Here is a 22,207-nt window from a genome sequence, read left to right on the forward strand (position 1 = left end):
AGAATTTAATAGCCTTCTTAATATTCAAAGCTTTATGCTGTTCAAATCTGCCAGGAAAAAAAAACCACACATCAAAAAACTAGCCAAAATGCATATTATTTCCCTATAGGAAAGGGAAATACTTGATCCCTTCTTTCCTTTCGTATGTCCGTGTTCTTTAATAATGAGGGGAAACAGGCTATTCTTGTGTTGTTGATTTGTGTTTTTAAATGTTTACTGTACTAAAATGAAGCTATTTGAGCAATTAAACAGCAATTTCTGTTGGTGTGTGCCGTGGGTGGTGCCTGGAGGCCGGGGCTGTGCTCTTGGCCAGCTGTTGCCACGTGCCCCTTCCCTCTGGGATGCATCCGGCCCCCGTGCCGGGGCGGCTCCTGTGGATGCACGGACAGATGGGCTCTCGTGGATGGTCGGGCTCCCATGGACTGGGCTTCCTACGGGTCTGGTTGGGCGCTGAAGGCAGGGTTGGGCAGCTGGTGGTGGCGTCTTCTCCACACAGTTGGCCATGGATGATGGTGGCATCTTCCCCAGACAGGTGGCCATAGCGCCCCTTGGCTGGCCACTTTGCCCCCTCTGCTAGGGGGTCTGTCTGGAGCCCAGAGGGAGGTGAGGTTTGCCCGAGAGGCCCCTGTGTTTGCCGGTCACCGTCTGCATTGTTTGAGTTTTGGGGATGTTTCCTGCATGAGGTTTCCGGGACTGAGAGAGGTGACAGGGGACTGTCACCGTGCCCTGCTTAAAGCACAGCTACACGTTTAATTTGATGTGGAACAAACTGGAAGGATGCAGAGCTGCTCACTGGTGAAGGTTTACGGACCAGGCCTTGAAGGTCAACCCAGTGACACGCTGAACCTTCCCATACCCGACTCCTTAGTGGGTCAGTAAGTGACTTACTGGTTTCTCTTGCCGTAACCAGCACAGATACATGCAGATGCTCACACGTGTAACCTGCCCTCACCTGCTCTAAAAGAGCCCTTCATTAATTTCAGGAGCCATTTCTAGCTGTGCTTTAATATCCTTGCGTGCTACTATTAGGAGGCAGCAGGACGTGTTTCTGTCCCCAGCGCTATTGTCCCCTGCGTGTAGTAGCACCCGTCCAAGGGTGACACCCGTCCCCTCTGCAGCTCCAGCCTCTCGGAGACCCCGCTCTGCCACTCTCTTGGGTCTGCTGCGCTTTCGCATCTCATCTGGAAACGAACCTTTTCTTGGCTGCGTTTTTGCTTTTAGTTTTTCTTTCAGTCTTACTGCGATGGGATGATCTCGTGATGCTGCGAGGGAGTTAGAAATTGTTTCCGAGTTCAAAATAGCATCACACCTAAATAAGTGGATATATATATAAGTGGTCTATATATGCCTTAACACAACTTGTGCTGTGGCCTCTGTGCACACCCGTATCTGGGGATATCTGCAGGGCACACCTGTATTTTCTTGAATTTGGGGGTAAAAAGTTGACCTTAGTTTCTAAGGACAGAGGTGGAGATGTAGGCTTCAGAGGACAATTTGCAATAAACAGATCGTTTTTTCTTAAGCATCCTCAGGTTTATGTCTCAGGCAAAGGGAGGTGGCATTTTTTAGAGCCTCTCAGTGGTTGTGGAGGGTGACCCGGTTCCAGATACTCCAGTGTGAAACGACAGGGGAATGACTGGGTGTGATGGTTCTGCAGCATCAGAGCCATCCCGTGGCACTGGGAGCCGGAGGGGGAGATCAATCCCGTGGGGACGGCAGGAGGGAGCCCCGTGCCACCGCCTGGCCTGGCCTCTCCCGGCCAAGTGACAGATCAGCAAACAGCTGAACCCCCCCGCGGGGACCTGCCGGGTAATTGCCGTAACAAGGACGGTCGCCTGCAGGAACGGGCAGCGCCGTTTCCGCCTCCTCTTTTCATGCAGCACCGACCACCTGCAGCAGAAGTCCACGCGCCGCTCCCGCTCGCCAGAACTTCTCTCCTGGTCCAGAACGCAGGAGAGGACAAACCTGGAAGTGCTAACCAGCTCCTGCCTTTGGGCGAGCTCCTGCATAGCGCGTGAAAAAGAGGATTAAGCCCCGATGGGCAGTGCAAAGGGGGGAGACGCTGAGCATCCCTGTGCCGGGGAATGCGGTCTGTCAACATACCAGGAAAAGCCCAACATTTATTCCAGTAAACAAGCCGATGGCTGGGGTTGTAATATGAGAGTAAATGCATTTTTTCCCCTGAATGATAGCATTAAATAATTATTTTTTTTACATTCCGGTGGACCAATTCTGGAGTTGCCTCAGAATTGAGTTGGTGCAGACATGGTCATCTCTCGGGATGGATCCTTGATTTTCTCTTCATGGCGGTGCCCTGTGGCTGTGTGGGGCCGATGAAGAGCTGATGGAGGAAACCCCACCTTCCCACTCTCGCTTTCCGCAGTTTCATTCATGAAGATTTGAGGAATATTAGGAAGATGCTACAATCAAAGTGCAAAGAATAAAAATTCCAATCCATGGAATAGAGTCTTCCGTTCTGCAGTTCGCATCCACTTTCTTGAAGCGGAGTGGAAAAATGGATGAAGCAGATGACCGGTGCCCAGCCAGGAAGGAGAAAAAATATTTCTAAAATAAGAATCTCTCGAATTCCTGAAAGGTACAGAAGGAATAATGCTTAATGCCGAGGCCGGACCATCTGTTGTCTGTTCTCCAGGCTGCAGAACTATCAGGATCCACCAAATTATTAACAAGTATGAACCTTCGGGCTTAAAAGAAAATTAAAAGCTACAAGCCTATTGCGAGATTTCTGGGATGTGCTTTCGCACGTATTGAGAAAGATGAGCTTATCTAGACACGAGATATTGAAGAGAACTCGGTGAATTCCGAAGGAAATATTGGTGGTGATATTGCGGCTCATTGAGAATCCCCCCGAAGCCTCGGGTTATCCGAGGGACCGGAGCAGCGGCAGGAGCTGCGTGAGCTCCTTTTTCCTAAACCCCGGAGGAACGTGCAGATTTTGTTGATTTCTGAAAGGTAAATTGCTACCTCCAGATGTGATGCATTGCTCTCTGTAGATGAGTTCCTGGAACAATTAAGGAAAACTAAATACCTAACGATATTGAACTTGCTACCTATTAATCTTCTGGTAGGAAAAAACCCAACAAGCTCTTTTTGCACAAATAGCGGGAGCGATGGGAGGTTTCATCCCCGCGCTGCCTTCACACCAATGAGAGAAGAGGTCAGATACGCAGCAACCCATTTACTTCGAGATGATTTTTATTTCTGAGCCTAGGGCCCAATTGGGCTCTCACTGAAAACCATAGCAAATACAACACTGATTACAGTGGGAATGGAAGAAAACTTGTCTGGGGAACTATTTAATTCCATTAGAGAGAAGTCATCTAAGAAACATGTACCCAAGTTGTTGTCAAGACACTTTTGAAACACTGGCTTCGTTGAAGTTAATGACAAAAAGCTCATTTCATTCAGTGAAGTCAGGATTTTGCATGTTGTCTTAATTCTGTGCTACTTACCATTTCCCCAAAGATCAATTGTTTTTTATATCGTGCTGGTTTGGGGGGGGGGGGGGGATTAGCAAGGCAGTAGTATTAGAAAAAAAAGGGTTACCTACTTGATTTCTCTAACTTTATTGTGATTCCCTGTATTAGTCTGTATCATTGGCTGGGCACTCGGGTTGTCAGTAAGGCTCTGATAATGAAGAGCAGTGCATCTGCTTCTTTATCCAAAGAGCTCCCTGTAAATCAGCACTATATATATATTATAGAGTGTGTATAACACACTGAGATTCCTCCGTGCAAGAGGATCTGGCTACACAAAATGCTATTATTCGACCCACGGTACGGTGATGTGGCTCCGCTGATGGGTTAATAGTCGATGAGACCGACTTGGAGTGATCCAGAGTCTATTGGGATTTTCTGAGCAATGGTTAATTCAAAAAAGCGATGAATAAAGAGAACTATAACATGAGCTCGATGGCCAGAAAACGTACACCCTAGATTTCCAAGGCAACGCAGGAGATTGTATGTGGGAATAAATTAGGCAGTCCTTTGAAAATTTGGATTATGCCTTTTTGGCAAATGCGTAGTAACAGATACTTAGCTTTTAAGGTGTTTTAACTTAAAGCACAATCCCCAAATCCTAAGATGACTTGTTTTTACTACTAAGTCTTTTAGAAAGTGAGCCTCAATGTTGGCTTTGGATGTACTCATTTACTTGATGTTCAAGAACTGCTCGGGGAGGCCAGTTGGAACCGTCCCGCTGTTAAAGGCTGACTCTGGAATGAGGTGTTAAGGTAAAAACTAGTGCAGTTGTACAAGCTCAGCCAGCTTTTTTTTTTATATACATACAAATAAAACACAACTGCTACCAAAATATTACAAACTTCATCCAGATTGAGGTCATACCTGCTAGCCTTCAGCTTGATCGGGGATACCACGATACAGAGAAGGGCCGTCCCCCGGGATGATGTTTAACTTGGGTTTTATTGCGGCTTCAGTTGAGGCTGCAACAGAACGGCTCGTTGGTGCATTTCCAAAGCCATCAGCATCCCAGGGCAGTTCTCCCCAAACCTGCAGCAGCCCCGGGGCTCTCCAGGGTTTCCTGAGGGACCGTATCAGCAGTGATTTATTCCTGGAATCCAGATCAGAAAGGATCAGGCTCCAAGATGCTGAGAGGTCAGAGGGGTGGGACTGACAGGACAGGGTTTCTGCAGCATCCCTGCACCGTGACGCGACGTCTGTCCTTTAAGTTGCCTCTCCTCTGTCTCCCTTTCAGTATTCTTCTCCGATCCCTCCCTTCCTCCTTGCTTTCCTCTGCTCCCGTCTCTCACCCCGAGCCCCCCGCCCCGTCCCTCTGGAAGTGGTGCCGCGGGTTGCCCAGAGGCTGGTGATGAAGGGCACGGGTGGCTGCCGTGGCGAGTGACAGTGCCAGTTCTGGCAGAGCTTTCTAGAAACTCAATCAAAAGTTCATGCAGATCCAGCCAGAGTTCAGCCTTCTTGGAGCTGCTGATGTTTTCCTGCATCCTCTCCCATCGGATCCGACTCCAAATATTTGTTGGACGTCTCTTTACAGACACGACCCGCTCTTTCCTGACGTCCTTCCTCCCGCGTGGTGGCGGTGGGTCCTCTCTCCTTTCCCTCCCCTGTCCCTCTCTGATGGGTGAGAGGAGCCTTTGGCACACGGTGGGGCTTGTGTCCCGCTCTCTGTTCAGCTGGGACAGCCAAGGTGCTTTCCCTGAAGGTTTTCTTACTAGATGTGTGTGGCGTTTTATCCTCTCGGGGTCATGAGGGGGGATGTCATTGAGTTTTGCTCCTTGAGCCGGTGGCCACGTGGCCACTTCCCTCCTGTCCCATCCCTTGCTGTCCCCCACCGACAATGGCACTCCGAACGTTTCCCAAAGAAAGCCTTGGATTTTCATTTTAATTGTTAATTAAAAAAAAAATTTAATTTTAATTTTTGCATGTTTGTGGCTCAGTGACCCTAGTGGAGGGGGGGGATATGACATACCTTTGACAGAGGTTTTGTATAGAAAATATAGAAATATTTTCCAGCAATAAAAATATTGCTGGAAAACTTTAAAATGAGCATAATGGAAATGAAAGACTCGGGCGGGTTGTGCAGCGAGTGCGTGTGGATTAACCGAGCCCAGCTCCCCTTCCCCGCCGTCGGTGTGTCCAGCAAGGCTGGAAATCCTCCCGAAACGCTGCTCTTCTCACGCTGAGATGGGAACGGACAGAAATAGCTGTTGCCCATTTTCTTTTTTCTTCCTGAAGTGCTGGGACTTCCTTTTTCTGCTGTGAATTACTGAATTGTTGGAGCATCTCTAGTTACATGGAGAGGAGTCCAGCAAAGACAGAAAGGGGAAAAAAAAAAAAAAAAGCAGGAGGGATTATCTTTTTATCTGAACCTTTTAAAAGGTCCTTCTTCAGTGCCTCATTCAGCATGAGATTGAGCCTAATGCATATTCTGAAATCAGGCTTCTGATTTAAGCCGCTAAAGAATAACTATTACAAAAATAACTGCGGTGGCATCGCACAGGGGTTCCCTCCATCTCGGAGACCTCACTAGGAAAAAGCCCTTGGCTTTCTTGAATTCGATCAACGCCACCTTCTCCTCTACCTTGCGGAGCACTTTAGGGGTTTGCTTTCCTTTTTTTTTTCCCCTGTTTTTATGACCTGCCCCCCTTCTCCCAGTAAGGAATCGAACGGAGGGTTCCGCGGCGGCCGGGGAAGGTGTGAGCCGAGGAGGGGCGTCCGCACGGAGCCGCCGCGCTCTGAGCTGCTTCTGATCTGTACTTCCTTCATGAGCGTCAGGGCAAAGAATCTTTCCGTTTTATTGGTATTGTATACAGTGAGTTATTAAATTTCATCTCTGTAATACACCTGCAGTAAAATAACAAAACATTACTGCACTTAAGGAACATGTGTGTGTGTTGCAATGTTCCACCCCTCCCTTCCCAACAGCTGCTTACGGATTTCAAGATCCATTGTATATATTCCCCAGAGCCCACCTCTAATAATCGAGACACATCTGCCATTGCGGTATTATAGGCATATGTAGTTTTATTGAAAACTATACCTGTATATAAAAAAATTAAATAACTCCTACCTCAATTAAATTGGCAAGCTACCTTTTCTGAAGATCATATTGCAGACCTCTGGAGACACAGCCAGTTCGTTTTATTCTTCTGTTACAAATTACTTAGTATTTTTTTTGCTTAGTCAAATAACTAGGTTTCCTCACATTTTGATGGCAAGATTCCTTTACCTATAATAATTCCTCCTTCGTTCTCCCTCCCTATAAAAAACACACACAAGCTGTACTAAAGTGATAAAAGACACCCAACGTACCCAGGAATTTAGGTTCCTACGAAGTCTGTTGCTAATCCATTTTTTTTGTGATGACATGTGCAGTGTCCATGCCCTTAACAAAAGCCCCAGCACTTTGTTTATTTGCTTGTAAGTATTTGAACGCTCTGACTTCTTGGCCGGGCGGTATGTACCCACCAGCCACAGCTGCGCGTTCCGTAGGAAACACGGTGCAAAATAGAATTACGCTGTATCGTACCCATAGCCTTTGGCTAAAGGAAATGCAAAAAGAAAGAGCTCCTTGTCCCTAGAGTGCAAAATTCCTCCTGAGTGGCTCCAGCCATGCTAACCTATGATTATATATATATATATATATATGATTTTATGATTCTTTAACCTCTTGTGTGGGTAGGACCTTGTGTTGTGGGGTAAGGAGATGGAGCGGGTGAGCTCTGCGTTTGGCTTTCCCTGACTCCATCAGTGCATGGTCCTGCCCCAAAGACTAACGATCAATGTGAATGGATAAAATTCCAGCTACCGTTGGGGTGGGTGGGAGAAGTGCCCTTGAGTTCAGTGGGGCTGAGGAGCAGAATTTCCCCCTGGTAACTTCTGGGCTAATTTATACTTGGAGAAGATTCACCTCCATCGTCGTTTCTGCTCGAGCATCTCGCTTTGGGAGGTGGAATCATTGTTCCTGCTCCAGAAATTAGTCCTAGAGCCCATAAACTATCCTCCTGTGATCGTGGGCACGTTGTGGACTAATGTTTTTGATGTTACAGCACTAAAATAATGACATAAGAGATAAAATTTCCATGTTAATCAAATGTATTAAAGGAACAGACTTAAGTTCAGATGCCTGAATGGCTCATTTAGCAGAATTCCTCATGCATCCAGAAAGACACGGTTTCATTGTCCATATCATAATTGAAGAAATGCTAAAACCCAACACTGCAATTTAGTGGTAAAAGGAGTGCTTTTCTCTTAGCCCTTTGGATCAAATGTTAAGCTGAGGGCTATTTTGTCAGAAGTGAGCATTCCAAGGGCACCTTTCTGGAGCTTATAACCTGGCAACAGAATAACACCGCGATTTGTAATGTGCAATAATAGGTTTATGTTGTGGTTGAGTGCTAATAGGAGCTTGGTTTGCCTTCGCAGTCGCTGCTCCCTGGCTTTCAGTGCTGTCGTGAACGCGATAAAACAGGGAATGACGCTCACCCGCAGTTGTCCCACGGAGGGTTGTGGGCTCGCTGTGCTCCACGTTACCAGTTCAGGTCTGGTCGGCGTGTGATGGAACACCTCCAGCAAAAAGGCAGGCTGTGCCTTCGCTAATTCTGGCCATTTTCAGGACTCAGAGTTGACTCAGAGCGCGGGGGCGTACAAGGGTGATAGCTGGGGATGCTCTCCATGGCATATAAGGTATGGTTTGGCAGGTTTTGCTAATATAAATGCATAAACCCTAAAAAGCGAAAACAACGGTCCAGTGGAATAATAGCTGAAACCATTTTCATTGCATACCTGGTGCAGACAGTGGCATTTATCAACCACTCATTGCTTTCTCCAAAGACGACACGTTCATGTCTTGGTGGTGATGTTCCCACCCGTTCCTTTCCCTGGCTCCATTAATAAGCCGTGTTCTTTCTCAATCACTCAGGTAACGAGCCTTCTAGGCTCGTTAGATGATCCAGCTCAGCTGCAAGGTAGTGACGGTTCTAGCAAGTTCTGAAGAAAAATATCACTTTTCTGACTATCACAAATTCTTATCAGTGTGATGATAAAAAGACCAGGTTGGGGGTCAGGATGCCCCTGGATGGGGCTTTGAGCAACATGCTCTAGTGGAGGTGTCCCTGCCCATGGCAGGGGGCTCGGAACTCAATGATCTTTAAGGTCCCTTCCAATTCTAACCATTCTATGATTTTATGATTCTATGATTGTGAGGACAAGGATATAGTCTCTCTAAGCTTTAGAGCTTTATCCACGGAACCATTGAGGATGGCATCTCTGGAGGTCACCTCCTCCAAGGGCTGCTTCAAGCAGGAGCAGCTACAGCTGGCTGCCCAGGGCCATGTCCAGACAGGTCTTGAATATCTCTAAGGATGGAGACTCCACAGCTTCTCCGGGCAACTTCTTCCAGTGTTTGACCACCCTCACAGTAGAGAAGTGTTTTCTTGTGCTTAAGTGGAATTGCCGTATTCCAGGCTGTGCCGTTGCCTCGGTTATCAAGTGGTTGGGGCCACTGACTTCCAGAGGGTCCAGCAGATCTCCAGCTTTCACAGGCAATTTTATGCAAACATGGAGAGAGGAGGAGGAGCTCAGGTGCCTGCAGTGTGTGCACACACGTACACAGCACATAGTCATATGTTTAGGTATTAAAAAGGATTGGGATAGGCATAAGATAGCTACAAGAAATGGATTTATGGGGGAAGAAGCTTCAGTGTGCCGGTATTGACCTCATTTCTGACACCTTTCAGGCAAAATAGTCTTGTCTTCTGCAAGCAGTTGTCTTTTAAGAGTCATCTTCTGTTCCTCCCCTCTGTTTCTCCCACTGTTTCAGCAGTAGTTGCCCTTTCACAGGAGGTGTCTTCCAGAGCTTCTCACCCGTTCTGACTCCTCTGGGATACCCTTGGTGGGTTTGGTGTCAGTGGGTTTGGCTGTCGGTGGTGGGTACTCTTTGGTGTGTGCCCAAGCAGAGCTTGTCTCAGTCCCCTCCAGGCCATTACTGGGGCCTCGGCATCACCCGGTGCACACTGAAATAAGGAGGTTACTTTAGATACTATTTTCTTCAGGGTGACCATCGTGTTTCCGAACGTGACGATCTCCCGTAGTCGCCGCAAACCCGCGTCTGCCGTGCGCTGTCGCATTGCTCATTTCCAACAGACCATTTCCAACAGCCTTTTTACTGCCCAGAAGTTTCTCCGTTCTCCCACCACCCCCTTCTGACATGTGGTTACCTGCTGCTTTGCAGGGGAATGAATAGCATCTTTAATCACACTTAATTACCGTGCAACTGCAGGCAGGAACTTCGCATGCAGCACAGCTCGAGATGGAGAAACAGGATCCTTCACAGGCACAGATAGATACAGAACGCTAATTATTAAAATAATCACTATTTTCAAAACACACACACCACACATACAATGTAGTCAGGATCTATACTTTCCAAGGCAGCTATTAATTTGTTTCTCCAAGTCGTGACATTTCTGCAAACTTCTTTGCAGTATTTCTAGTTGGGATTTAAGCAATCTGAAAGTTGTCCAGCTCGCTCCAAGTTTCAAACTCTAGTGCGTCTCTTTTGTTTGCTAAGAATTATATTTTGGGTCATTCAGATACAGAAGTAAGTAGTGCAGTCCGTGGATGCCGGGAGAGACCAGCGCTTTAACGAAGGAGTGCGGTACATGTAGAGAGCAGAGCGTTCCTGCGGTGCCTGTGGAATTTCTTCACCTGCTTTACTGCACGCTCCCAGGGAAGGTCCAGATAAACACAAGCCCACGATCTGTATATTTTTAAGAGCTTTCACATTCCAGTAAGCTCTCGCCACCTGATTTTCACAGAAAGCTCTTTAACTTCCTTCTTGTTAATAGCTGGAGAAAAAAAAAAAAAACCCAAAAAACAGAAATATGTTTACATCCCACTTGAAAGGCTGAGTGTGAGTATCGCAGTGTTCCTCCTCGGTGGCTGCTGCCATCGGGCCAGCCGGGCACCGCCACTGACCTCAGGGACATCTTTTCTTTGGAAGGAGACACTCTGGCCAGGCTTCTGTTGTTGGGTGATTTATTCCTTTTGCTTCTTGGCTTAAAAAAAAAAAAGGAGCAATTACTTTTGACAAGTAGAGATTTCGGGGAATGTATGAGGATATGAATCCTACCAGCTATTTATGTATGGAATAATTAAAAACAATGACTAAGTTCTGCTATCAGCCTGCCTAAAAAAAGCAAACCCTCTGATACCTCAGACGCACAAGCTGTAGAATTGTCATGGAGCACTCCCTACTTCTTCTCTAATTCCTTGTCTGCGCCCATCTGAAGGTGCTTTTCCAGCTTGTTTTAATTCGGCACTAAAATAGTGGGGGCCAGCATTAAAATAGGGGGCCTACAGGAGAGATGGGGAGGGACTCTGGACCAGGGAGGGGAGCCAGAGGAGGAGGGGGAAGGGTTTGACACTGAAAGAGGGGAGATGGAGATGAGATCTGGGGAAGAACTTCTTTGCTGTGAGGGTGGTGAGAGCCTGGCCCAGGTTGCCCAGAGAAGCTGTGGCTGCCCCATCCCTGGAGGGGTTCAAGGCCAGGTTGGACAGGGCTTGGAGCAACTTGGTCTGGTGGGAGGTGTCCCTGCCCAGGGCAGGGGGTGGGACTGGATGGTCTTTAAGGTCCCTTCCAACCCAAACCATTCTGTGAGTCTATGATTCTACTTCTGTAGGGCAACCAAGTGTGGTGTGTTCCGGGTGCATCAGGATTTGGGTCCCCAAGTCCCCCCCGGGTTGCCCGTGGCCATTAGGTGGCTCTCCAGTTCTGAAGGGCTCTCTGGGTGTTGGGTAGCCATTCCCAGGGCAGAGGAACAGCCAGAGCCCCCGGTTCCCTGGTCCCTGCGGGAGGCAGAGGTGGCTGATGGTGGCCAGTGGGGCTGGCAGGGGCACGCACGGCTCTTCTTGTGTGGCGAGTGGCTCCTGGGGCTGGCTTGGCCGAGTCACCCCTCCGTAGTCCAAAGCCACATTGGCAGTGCCTACGTTAGGGCTCCCCAGCTGTAGACTGGGGGCCACGGACAAAGGACCCAGCGATGCCTTGCGGTGGGGCTCTCTCGCTTCCCCTTTCCTGTTTTGCTTGATTTTCACTGTTCCCCTTTCATAGCTTTTTTTTCCCCCGTAACTGCCTGGTGTTTTGCTGCAGCCTGTGGCCGGTGTTGGGGGGTGAGGGCTCTGTGTCCCTGGCAGGTGGTGGAGCCGGGCTTGAGCCCTCTCCTGCCTCTGCAATGGGTATTTCGTAGAATGAAATCCTGGAATTATCTGGGTTGGGAGGGACCTTTTGGATCACGGAGCTCATTGGGCTGCAGCCCGCGCTTCCCCGCGCAGCCACCCTGCTCTCTCCTGCCTTCTCAGCCTTATTCAGCTCGGGAACAGCATTTTTAAAGCGTCTCCTCCCCCCCGCTCCCGGCTTCCTCTGCCTTTGAAAAGTGCCGAACACATTGTCGGTGTTTAACAAATAATAAATAATAATAACGCAGGAGCCAGGTATTTCTTTCTGCCTTCGCAGCAGCTGAGGTGCGTCTCTGCCAGGCAGCCCGGTCTTGCTGCAGTATGTTTAGCAACAATGGAGAAGTTAATATTTTTATTTGGTTTTGAAGTTAATGACAGAATATAGCCATCTGTCTGCATGTTTATAGGTCTGTCTTTTTTTTTTTTTAAAAAAAAAACAACCTCTTTTCTTTCTTTGAAAATGGATCCTGGTTGACTGTCAGGAGAAAATATTTATTTTTTTTTTTTAAATAGTGAAGATACAGCCTGTACTACAGTTAGAATTATGGATATTTCCCACATCCTTGTCTTTCAAAAGTGTCTGGGGGAAAATGCATATAAAGCCCTATAAAAAACAACTGTATCACTGAAATATAACTCACTCGGGTATTTCTCTGTCTCTTTTTTCACATACACTGTAATACAGTCTTACCTCTATGTTGGATAACAAGGTCCTCTGACAAATCCAATTTTTGGAGAGACTTCTATTTTTATTACATCATGTGATGAAAAAAATTGGCGATTAAGTTTCCAGCATATTATAGCCATCTCCAAAGAAAACTAGCCAGAAGCTGCCCATTGCTTTATGGCTCTCACTCTCACCTCTTCCCCGCGCCAGGCAGGGAGTGATGGGCTGCTGCAGGTCACCGACGCGGTTTTTAATGTGTCTCCTGCCAACGAGAAGATACCAAATAGGTTGTTTCCACAGTTTGAAAATCCTACTTGCCTTCTTGGTCCTGAAAAGTAAAATTCTAAGAATCTCAGACGAAGGTTTCATGAGGCCATCTTGCATCATCAAGATGAGTTGCCCATGTCTTGCCCTCTGCCTATGTCTCGTTGGGAACACATCTCCTCCACCTTCTTCTAATGCGCCTTCAGTGACTGTTCTCCAGCACATCCTGGTTCACTGCTCCCCTTTTTTTAAACCTTAAGCATGGAAGAGTGATAATTTTCCACTAATCCTTACTATTTTCTTTCCAATCCTTATTTCCAGTTTAAATCAATCATTTTTAGAAGTTTCGTTCCATGATGACCAGTCTTGGACAGGCTTTGCGAAATGATTGATTCCCAGCCCAGCTTTGGAAGACTTTGTGAGAAACTCCGTTTGCAGTTGGTGCAAGTCACCACTCTGCTCTCCTGGCACCGTCAGCAGAGTTCTGCGGCAGCTCCATCCTCCTCCATCCCCGGGCAGGAGTTGCTGGAGTCACATATGGAAACTTCCACCGCTTGTCATATTTTCTGGGCACACGGCACATCCTGAGACCGTACCGAAAGATCTGACGTGATCGCACACGTGTAGAGCGGCACAGGCAGTTTGGAATTGCAAGTGTACGATAGGAAGACACCTTTTCCTGCGTATTTTTCAGTAGCCCAGCAGGGATGGATGAGGCTCCTTCCTCATGGGCTCTTGCTGCTGGATATGGGGGACCAACGATGCTGTGCCAGTGTCATTTCGTTTTCCAGTTACCAGAATCTTATTCTGAAGTTACCTGCTTTTACAATTTATTTTTTTTTGCCATGTGACTTCTGGCTCTTTGAGGGTTTTTCTGCTTCATTCTTTTATCGATTCAATTACTCTGAGATATTTTGTACGTACTTCCATCGGACATTAAGGAAAATCAAGAACAAAGTAGTGTCTCTGACACTTTGCTCTGTGCGGGAGAGTAATTCAGTGAAATGGCCTTGATTTATTTTTTTTTAAATATATTTCTTTCAGATGAACTAATGACACAATTAATGATAACTTTTGTCCCTAGTATTAAACTGGAGTGGTGGTACCATCCCCGTGGAGCTCTGCTCCGTATCTTTTCTGCATCTTTTGGCTCTGAAAGCGTTGCTCTGTCTTGTGTTGGTGCCGTGAGGTGAAGCTGGAGTAAAGGACTGTGGAAAGGAGATGTGAGTAGTAGCAGACGGGCAGACGTGGTGCTGAGGCACATGGCTTAGTGACGGTTTTGGTCAGTGTTGGGTTGATGGTTGGACTCGATGATCTGAAAGGTCCCTGCCAACCTGGAGAATTCTGTGATTCTACGCGTGAGAATCCCTGTATTTGCAATAGATCTACCTGTAGTGGGGAAGCCCCAGTCTGCTCCCAGTGACCAGGCAACCATACTGGTGTGGCCGGGGATGCCCCGCAGCCAGCTGGCTCCCGGCAGCAGCACGGATGCGTCCGGAGCATCCTCTGCTTTGGCTTTGCATTGAAGAGTCTTCATTTTTACTTAAAAGGGCTGATTTTCCCCCCCTGCGGTGGGGGGGGCGCAGTTGGCAGCGCGGCAGCGGGCAGGGGTGGCACGCTCCGCTCCGAGGCACTCAAACACCACCTTGTTATATTTTCCCGTGTCAGCATAAAAAGGTGCTTTTTTTTTTTCCCCCTTTCCAATTTCCCATAGCAGCTGAATTTGCCGATTTCGTCGTTGTCGTAGGGTGACTCTAATTTTTTGTCCTGTCTGAAGTGCAAGGTGACGTGAGCGTTGCAGACTTTATACTGAAAATGAACATATCTCCATATATGTTTTAGGATATCTCCCTTTCCATTGAAGAGCGGGTACTTTGGCTGTGCAGGAAAAGATCGCGAGTAGCAGAGGGAAATACAAAACAGAGGAAAAAAGAAAGTTCCTATTTTAAATACCACGAGTGTCATTAGTTGGTTTGGGGCGTATTTGCATAACGGGCTTCTGTAAAAAATAAATGTGACTTTGTAACACTGAAAACATAAGGCTCCTGCAACACGAAACACGATTTTGATACTCAAACTGCTCCAGTTTAATTTTTTACTAGTCCTTTCCCGAGAAGGTGATGGCGACACACACCAGCGTCGTGTCTCTGCATCGTCTCTATCCGTTTTCTTAGGTCCTGGGAAGGTCATTGCCCATCTTCTGGAAGGAACCGGATTTTTTCGGTTGTCTCACCGGAGTGGGAGTTTGTCAGTCCTTTCTCCGGGGTTTGTGTTGCTCTGGGGGGGAGCCGGCAGGGCTGGGGGGGGGTTCCATTTCTCGCCTACCGTTAGCTTCGAGTCCCACTTCTTCCCTCCGCTTCCTCTGCAAGGAGTGACCCGGGTTTCACTTCTCCCTTCCTCACCCCCGAGCAGGCGCACGCTCCTTCACGTTAATGAGCAAGCTTTAGCTAATTAAGCATCCTTTCCAAACCTGGGTGCCGCAGAGCCACCCGACCCATCAGCCTTGTGGGATGCCGGATCATTTGAGGACACACAAATGGCTTTTAGTCTCAGGACAATGATTTTTATTTTTTTTTCCCCTACAAAATCTTGCTTCCCCATCAAAAAGGGGGGAGGCTGTTTATCTTCCAGGCTGATGAATAGTAAGAAGTTAAAAAAAACATCCTCTGAGGCACTTAAAGTATTTAGCATGGGTTTTGTTATTTTTTTGGACAGGAAGTTTCTTTGGTCTCTCAGATGTTTTTACGGTAACTTTTTCTTTGGTTAAAAATATTACTAACATAATTTCAGCAAAATGCCGTTTCCCATGCATTTGAACTTCTGTAAGCCTTTCCTGTGTTCTCCCATTCAAAGGGAAAACAATAATTATATCATTAAAAATGGGAATTCAGCCACCAAACACCTTTTTAAGACAGAGGCATGTCAGGATATTTTACCCCGTCTGAGACAACCTGAGCCAGGATTTTTGTTGTAAGCCGTTTGTAGTCGAATGCTTACACAGGGAAGAGTGATGCTAATTGACTCGTTAGGGTAACGGGTCTTTTTTTAGGGGTTTTATAATAATTTGCCAGGGAGGAACATTTTGAAGCGAGTAGTGGTAGGACATCCTCACTGAATCATGTTGAAGTGCTTACTTGAACTGAAAAAAAGCAGAGCCCGGCGAAGCGGCTCTTGCCAGCGAGTCTTCAGGATTTTTCTCGGGGAAAAATAGTGCAAATATGCCGTTGTCTGTGCCGCATTCGTTTCTGCATGTCATTAATCCTCACTGTCTCCTATCCGTCTTCCCCCCCCCCAAGAAGTGACCGCGATGCTGATACCTACCAGATGGTATAGGATTGGAGATGTTGGAAAAAGTGGGCACTTATAGATGTTCTCAACTTCAGCGTTGCGTAGAAATACGAGATATTTGCGTACTGGGAGGTACTGTGAAAAACAGGGATACCAGGACATGTGTTTCGTAATTTAGCGAGCAGTTCCAATATATGTGTGTATATATACCTCAACAAATACCGGGTTTATCTGATTATTCTTCAACCTTACGTAAGTTTTTGTGGCGCCCTTTTTTTTAGCATTCGTTAATACTCTGATATTGTGCACTTTTTCATACCTGGAGCATCTCGCCGCATGTATTTAGCTTGCGTTTTTGAGTGGAATGGGTAGGGAGGGATGTTGTGATAAATGGGAGAGATGTTGTAGATCACCCGAACCCTCTGACGATGTGGCAGCCCTGTAAAAATCCCGCAGACAATGCAAGCTTCGCTATACTCAGCAATCCCCGAAAATCCAGCTGCTGTCCGTGGGCCAAATTCTTCCCTCATTAACACCCAGGAGGCTCCCGCTGACTTCAGGGGATTTATCCTGGGCTAAACTGAGGGCTGCTTTAATTCCGTACCAAATCTTCCCTCCTGGAAAACGGCGCTCCCCGTGTGCTTCAGATAACATTCACGTTGAGCCAGACCGGCCCCGTGTTTGTGTACAGGCTGAATAACTCTGGTTGCTCTGAGCTCGCTCCGTTTCAGACGTTATCACACCGTATTATGGTTTGCAAAGACGTGGGAGCGCTCTCGGGGTCCAAGGCTCGGGATTTTCCCGATGTTCAACTGCCTGCAGACCGTTCTGGGGTGAATTTTCCCAGTAATGGGCTTGTATGGGGTTCACCTTCTTGGTGTCCTTTCCCACACAGCGCTGGTATAAATGGGGGGATGCACAGCAATCTCGGGGGGCTGTGGGATGAATCCTGGTTTCCCTGGAGCATCCTTGGATAGAACCGTAGAATCATTCAGGTTGGAAAAGACCCTTGGGATCATCGAGTCCGACCATCAGCCCTACTCTACAAAGTTCTCCCCTACACCGTATCCCCCAACACCACATCTAAACGGCTCTTAAACACATCCAGGGATGGTGACTCAACCACATCAGGGTGCAGGCACCGGTGTGGGGATAATCCTCGTCAGGAGCCGCTGCGAGCATCTTCAGCCACTGCCAATATTGAAGCTGCTACTACAGTATTGGGGCAAAATGGCTAAAACCACTAAAACACCCAAACCCAACTCTTTTTGTGGGCACGGGAGAACTTTCTAACCCTAAACCACTCGGTTTTGACCAAAGTCCCTCCAACCACTCATTCTCCTTTTCCCCAGCCATCCTCCCCAAATGCCAGCCCTTCTGGGCAGTGAGAAACCCAGCAGCTCTGGTGGTTTTACGGGTTTTTTGAGGCCCTCGGAGGGTGAACGCTATGGCACCTTCCCCACCCCATCCCCCTTCCCCAGTCACCGGTGAGGACTTTCCTCTTTTCCTGTTTGTTCCTCGCCAGGACGTATTTATATGAGTATTACCTGTATTTAAGCATGTGTTTTTAAACACTATAATCATCTGGCTCGGTTTCAGCGCGTAAATGAGAGCTATATTCTGAAAGATTAATAACAAAGCAGGGAGAGTGTCCTTATCGCTGCCTGCGAGCGAGCACAAAGGAGCCGGATGGTGCTTTGCCGGGGGAACGGCGCTGGGCTGGGGGCACGGGGGCTGCGGGGGCCGTGAGGGTGTTAGCATCCCAAAAAGTCCAGGAGTTGTGTGGGACACCGGATTTTATATATATATGTGTGTATTTGGGTGTTTGTGCACCCCTACATACATATTACACAGCAAATATTAAGTATCTATACCACCAGGTTTTGCTGAGCTTTGCAGCAGGGAAAGCATCGGGATTTTCCCGGGAAGTGCAGGAAAGGAGCAATTTCCAGCTCCAAGGATTCAAGTGTAAACTGTTCAGCAGAAAATCAGAAATTGAGAAAAAAGTGTATTTTACAAAACTCCTTAGTGGAGGAGAAAGTCCCTTCTTCCCTGTGAAATTTTTGTGCTTTCTACTTATTCAGTTGAGGCACTTTTTATCCATTTTTCCCATCTACCAGGAAATGAACTATTTTCGTTACACTAAAGCTTTAGGAAAAAAAGAAGCAGCGAAGCCCGTGCAATTGATGGTGAAATCGTTCCTTGGAACTGTGAAAGATGGGGATCGTTAATGCAAACAGCTAACTAACCTTTAGTGATAATCAAGCAGCGGTATAATAACGTGAGTCATCACGCCTCGTGCTGAACGAAGGGACGGGGAGAAGCCAGCAAACACCAGGAAGAAACGTGGGAAAAATTAGGGAAGAAGTTACGGGTGATTTTTTTTCCTCCCGCTCACCTGAAATAGAGGAGGAAGAGGAGCAGAGGAATAAATCTGATGTCCTCGCTGGGAAGGGGTGCTTGAACCTCGGCCACGTTGAAGAGCCTTCTGTGTCCGTGAAACGCTGCTGAAAGCTGCGAGGGAACTTTGGAAGTCGCTGCTGTTGGGCTGATATTATAGTCGGGGCTCAAAAAGCACAACTGGGAAAAATGACTCCGGAAAGGTTTAAACTTAAAGAGCAATTTTAAATTATGCAGAGGAAGAGATAGTGAAGGAAAAAAAAAAATAATTAAAAAAAAAAACCCACCTAGAGAACTAATACTGATGACATTAATGCACAGGGGTTGGTTGAACATGAAAAATTATTTGGTAATACCTGCAAGCAGTTTTTAATGGAAAAGGTCAAAGTCAAAAGTGCTGAACGCTGTGCACAGCTATCTGAGGGTGCTGCCCTAGAAGGCAGAAGAAATGAAACAAAAGGTTATTTGCCATCAGATAGAGAAAATAAAATAAACATAATAAAATTTCCCTCTCTTCATACACGTGAGCGTTCTTGAAAAAAAACCCACAATAAATCTCTGTGAAAAATTAAATCTCTGGGAGAGAAGTTCCTTTGTTCTCTTAAAAGTCACAATTTTTTCTGCAAGTACTTTTTAAGAATTACGGTTGGTTGAGTAAAAAAAAGGAAAACAGTACCTTAGCTTGAAAACACGCTCGGCAAAACCCAGGGAAATTGTTTCTCCGTGTTTGCCATCAATGGGTTGCAATTTACACTTGGCATTAGAGAGGAATACTGGACGTAAACGACACACAGAAGATTTTGCAGAGAGCTGCCAAATTTCCAAAAGCCAAAGAAAAGAGTATTTGTAGGAATTGGACAGATTATGAACAGATGCCCCCACGGTCACGTGATAAGTGGAAATTTAGTTTCATAATTTGATTAAAAGCAGAGGATTGAAATCACAGAAGGAAATAAGCAAGAAATGATTCAGATGTGTGCGCGGCGTGACTTAGTTAACTTGACTTAAGTGAAAATTCATAAACTGAGGAGAAAGCACGTAAGAGCAACTGAAATCTGGATGAGGAGATATAATCCTGCATCCTGCGATTTTACCAGAGGAGAGGAAAACAGGAGGGTTGCAGTCAGAAATTCGTTGTATTTTAAAAAAAAAAAAATGATCTGACGATTACCTCCTGTTCATCTGTTTCAGCAGGAATTAGATGTGATTTCAGCAAATTCAAGTTGCTTTGTTTGCAACTTTGCGAGGGGATCCATGTGGAGGGGGGATGGTCTGAGGGCAGGAGGGGAAGAGCAGGTATTTGGCTGGAGAACCTTTTGCGGGGGCGGGTGTCCAGCAGCACAAATTGCTGGTCGTGGCACACCTTCCTTTCTGCTCTTTTTTTTCTGGAAAACCCCCATAATTTAGCCCCGCGATGGGCAGGTCGGGGGCCGCGGGACAGCCGCCCCCCTGACCCGGTTTGCCGCCCCACGGAGACGTCGTGCCGGAGCAGAGGGAGCAACGCCGAGACGTGGCGCTGGCAGGGAGAGCCAGGAAGGCCTAAACGCAATTAAAAGAAGCAAACGAGCTTTGATCTTTAAAAGTGTAAAGAGTTTTAATTCAAGGAGGGGAGCAATGTGGTGAAAAATAGCAGGACGCTTTGGATTTTAGAGAAAATACGGGAATTCTCATCTCATTCTCATATGTGGGAAATTTAGTGCGAAGAGGGACTTGCTTTTGAAATGATATCGGTTTACATCATTTTATACCATTTCATATCTTTTTACATCATTTATCAGGCAAGCGAGGTGATAAAATTGTCGAAAATACATAGATGTGCCTGTGTTCGTACTGGCTCCTGGTCTGCTCTGCTGTCCGGGAGGTGGATGTCCCATCCAGAGGGTGGATGTCCCCTCCGGAGGGTGGGTGTGCTGTTTGGAGGATGGATGTCCCCTCCAGAGGGAGGATGCCCCGTCTGGAGGATGGATTTCCCGTCCAGAGGATGGATGTCCCCTCCGGAGGGAGGATGTCCCATCCAGAGGATGGATGTCCCATCCGGAGGGAGGATGTCCCCTCCGGAGGGTCGATGTAATGTCTGGAGGATGGATGTCCCCTCCGGAGGGTGCGTGTCCCGTCTGGAGGGTCGATGTCCCCTCTGGAGGATGGATGTCCCGTCTGGAAGGTAGATGTGCTGTCTGGAGTGTGGATGTCCCCTCCAGAGGGTGGATGTCCCGTTCTGACGATGGATGTCCCCTCCGGAGGGTGGATGTACTGTCTGGAGGGTGGATGTCCTGTTCAGAGGGATCACAGAATCACAGAATCTTCACGGTTGTGCCATCCAGAGGATGGATGTCCCCTCTCCACACGGCGTGGGGACCCCGCTGCGATGTCGCCGCGGGTGGCAGAGGTCTGGGAGAAGCGGGGATGTGGCTCGTCTCCTCCCGTCGTGTCCCCGTGATGCTTGGCCGCGGCGTTGGGTGCAGGGGACGTGTGTCCCGCCAGGGCTGTACGTCAGACGGGCTGGGAGCGGGGCTGCAGCTGTAGCCCAGGAAAGCCCCACAAGCGTTTGGCAATCGTTCAGGAAAGGAGCTTAATCTCTTCTCATCTAAACCCGTCTTTCTCTTTGCCTGCAACATCCCCGTGATGGTGCCTTTCGTACCGGATCGCAGCGTAGCATGAAGATGTCAAAAAAAAAAAAAAATATATCCAGGTTGTCAGCAAAAAAAAGGCCTTTTCTGAGGTTTTTTTTCGCCTGATCAGTGTTTTCAGAGGCTTTTGGATTACAGGCTTCAAGGCCTTTCTCCTTTAATCTGAATTAACGTTCTATTAGTGAAATGCAGCACTCTGCCATGCTCTAGTCTCACCTGTTTCTGTAATAAAGGAAAAATAAAATAGCTTTTTCTGAAACAAATATTTAAGTGAAATTCATCCTTTTTTCATTTGAAAAAGCAAAGCTTCAGGCTTGCAATAGAAACAACCTTTGTTTTTTCCAGGAGGGGTAATATCAGATCCGTTACTTTGTCGTCGCTTGTGTGTATTTTCTCCCCTACCCAGCTTTTAATTCTTTGTCTACTTATTCACATTTTGGAGGCAGGATTCACTAGTCGGTGACTTTTTTTTATGAACTGTTAGAAAGACGACAGGATCGTGGGCAACCACGGGAAAAGCAAAACCGTTGCAATTGCTAAAAAATCCAGCCGCTTGGCTCAGTGTGGAAGTGGATAATTTTTTGCTTCCCTGTTTGTTTTTAGCTCAAACTCTTAAGGTTTGACTGGCAAATTCAATATATTATTAGCTTTGTTATAAAAGACATAAACGGCACGGCTGTGTGGGTACAGTGTATGCTGCGGTGCAAGAACCTGCCTGCGGGCTTTATAGGGATGTGTTCAGAGATGTGCATTGTCTGCTGCCCTGCCTGTTCCCTGCCTGCTCCCTGCCTGTTCCCTGCCTGTTCTCCCTGCCTGTTCCCTGCCTGCTCTCCCTGCCTGTTCTCCCTGCCTCTTCCCCTGCCTGCTCTCCCTGCCTGCTCCCCTGCCTGCTCCCCTGCCTGCTCTCCCTGCCTGCTCCCTGCCCGCTCTCCCTTCCTGTTTTCCCTGCCTGCTCCCTGCCTGCTCTCCCTGCCTGCTCCCTGCCTGCTCCCCTGCCTGCTCTCCCTGCCTGCTCCCTGCCCTGTCTCCCTTCCTGTTTTCCCTGCCTGTTCCCTGCCTGCTCTCCCTGCCTGTTCCCTGCCTGCTCTCCCTGCCTGCTCCCTGTCTGTTCTCCCTGCCTGTTCCCTGCCTGTTCTCCCTGCCTGCTCCCTGCCCGCTCCCTGCCCGCTCTCCCTTCCTGTTTTCCCTGCCTGCTCCCTGCCCACTCTCCCTGCCTGCTGCCCTGCCTG

The 22,207-nt window shown here is 47.6% G+C and overlaps 1 protein-coding gene across 3 annotated transcripts in view; it reads left to right on the forward strand.

Annotated features, from left to right (window-relative positions):
- Window positions 1-22,207, forward strand: part of LOC141476868 (transcription factor 4-like) — a 228,083-nt gene that overhangs the window by 113,091 nt on the left and 92,785 nt on the right. The window lies entirely within an intron of this gene.

The sequence above is a fragment of the Numenius arquata genome, chromosome Z, assembly GCF_964106895.1.
Source record: "Numenius arquata chromosome Z, bNumArq3.hap1.1, whole genome shotgun sequence".
Taxonomy (NCBI): domain Eukaryota; kingdom Metazoa; phylum Chordata; class Aves; order Charadriiformes; family Scolopacidae; genus Numenius; species Numenius arquata.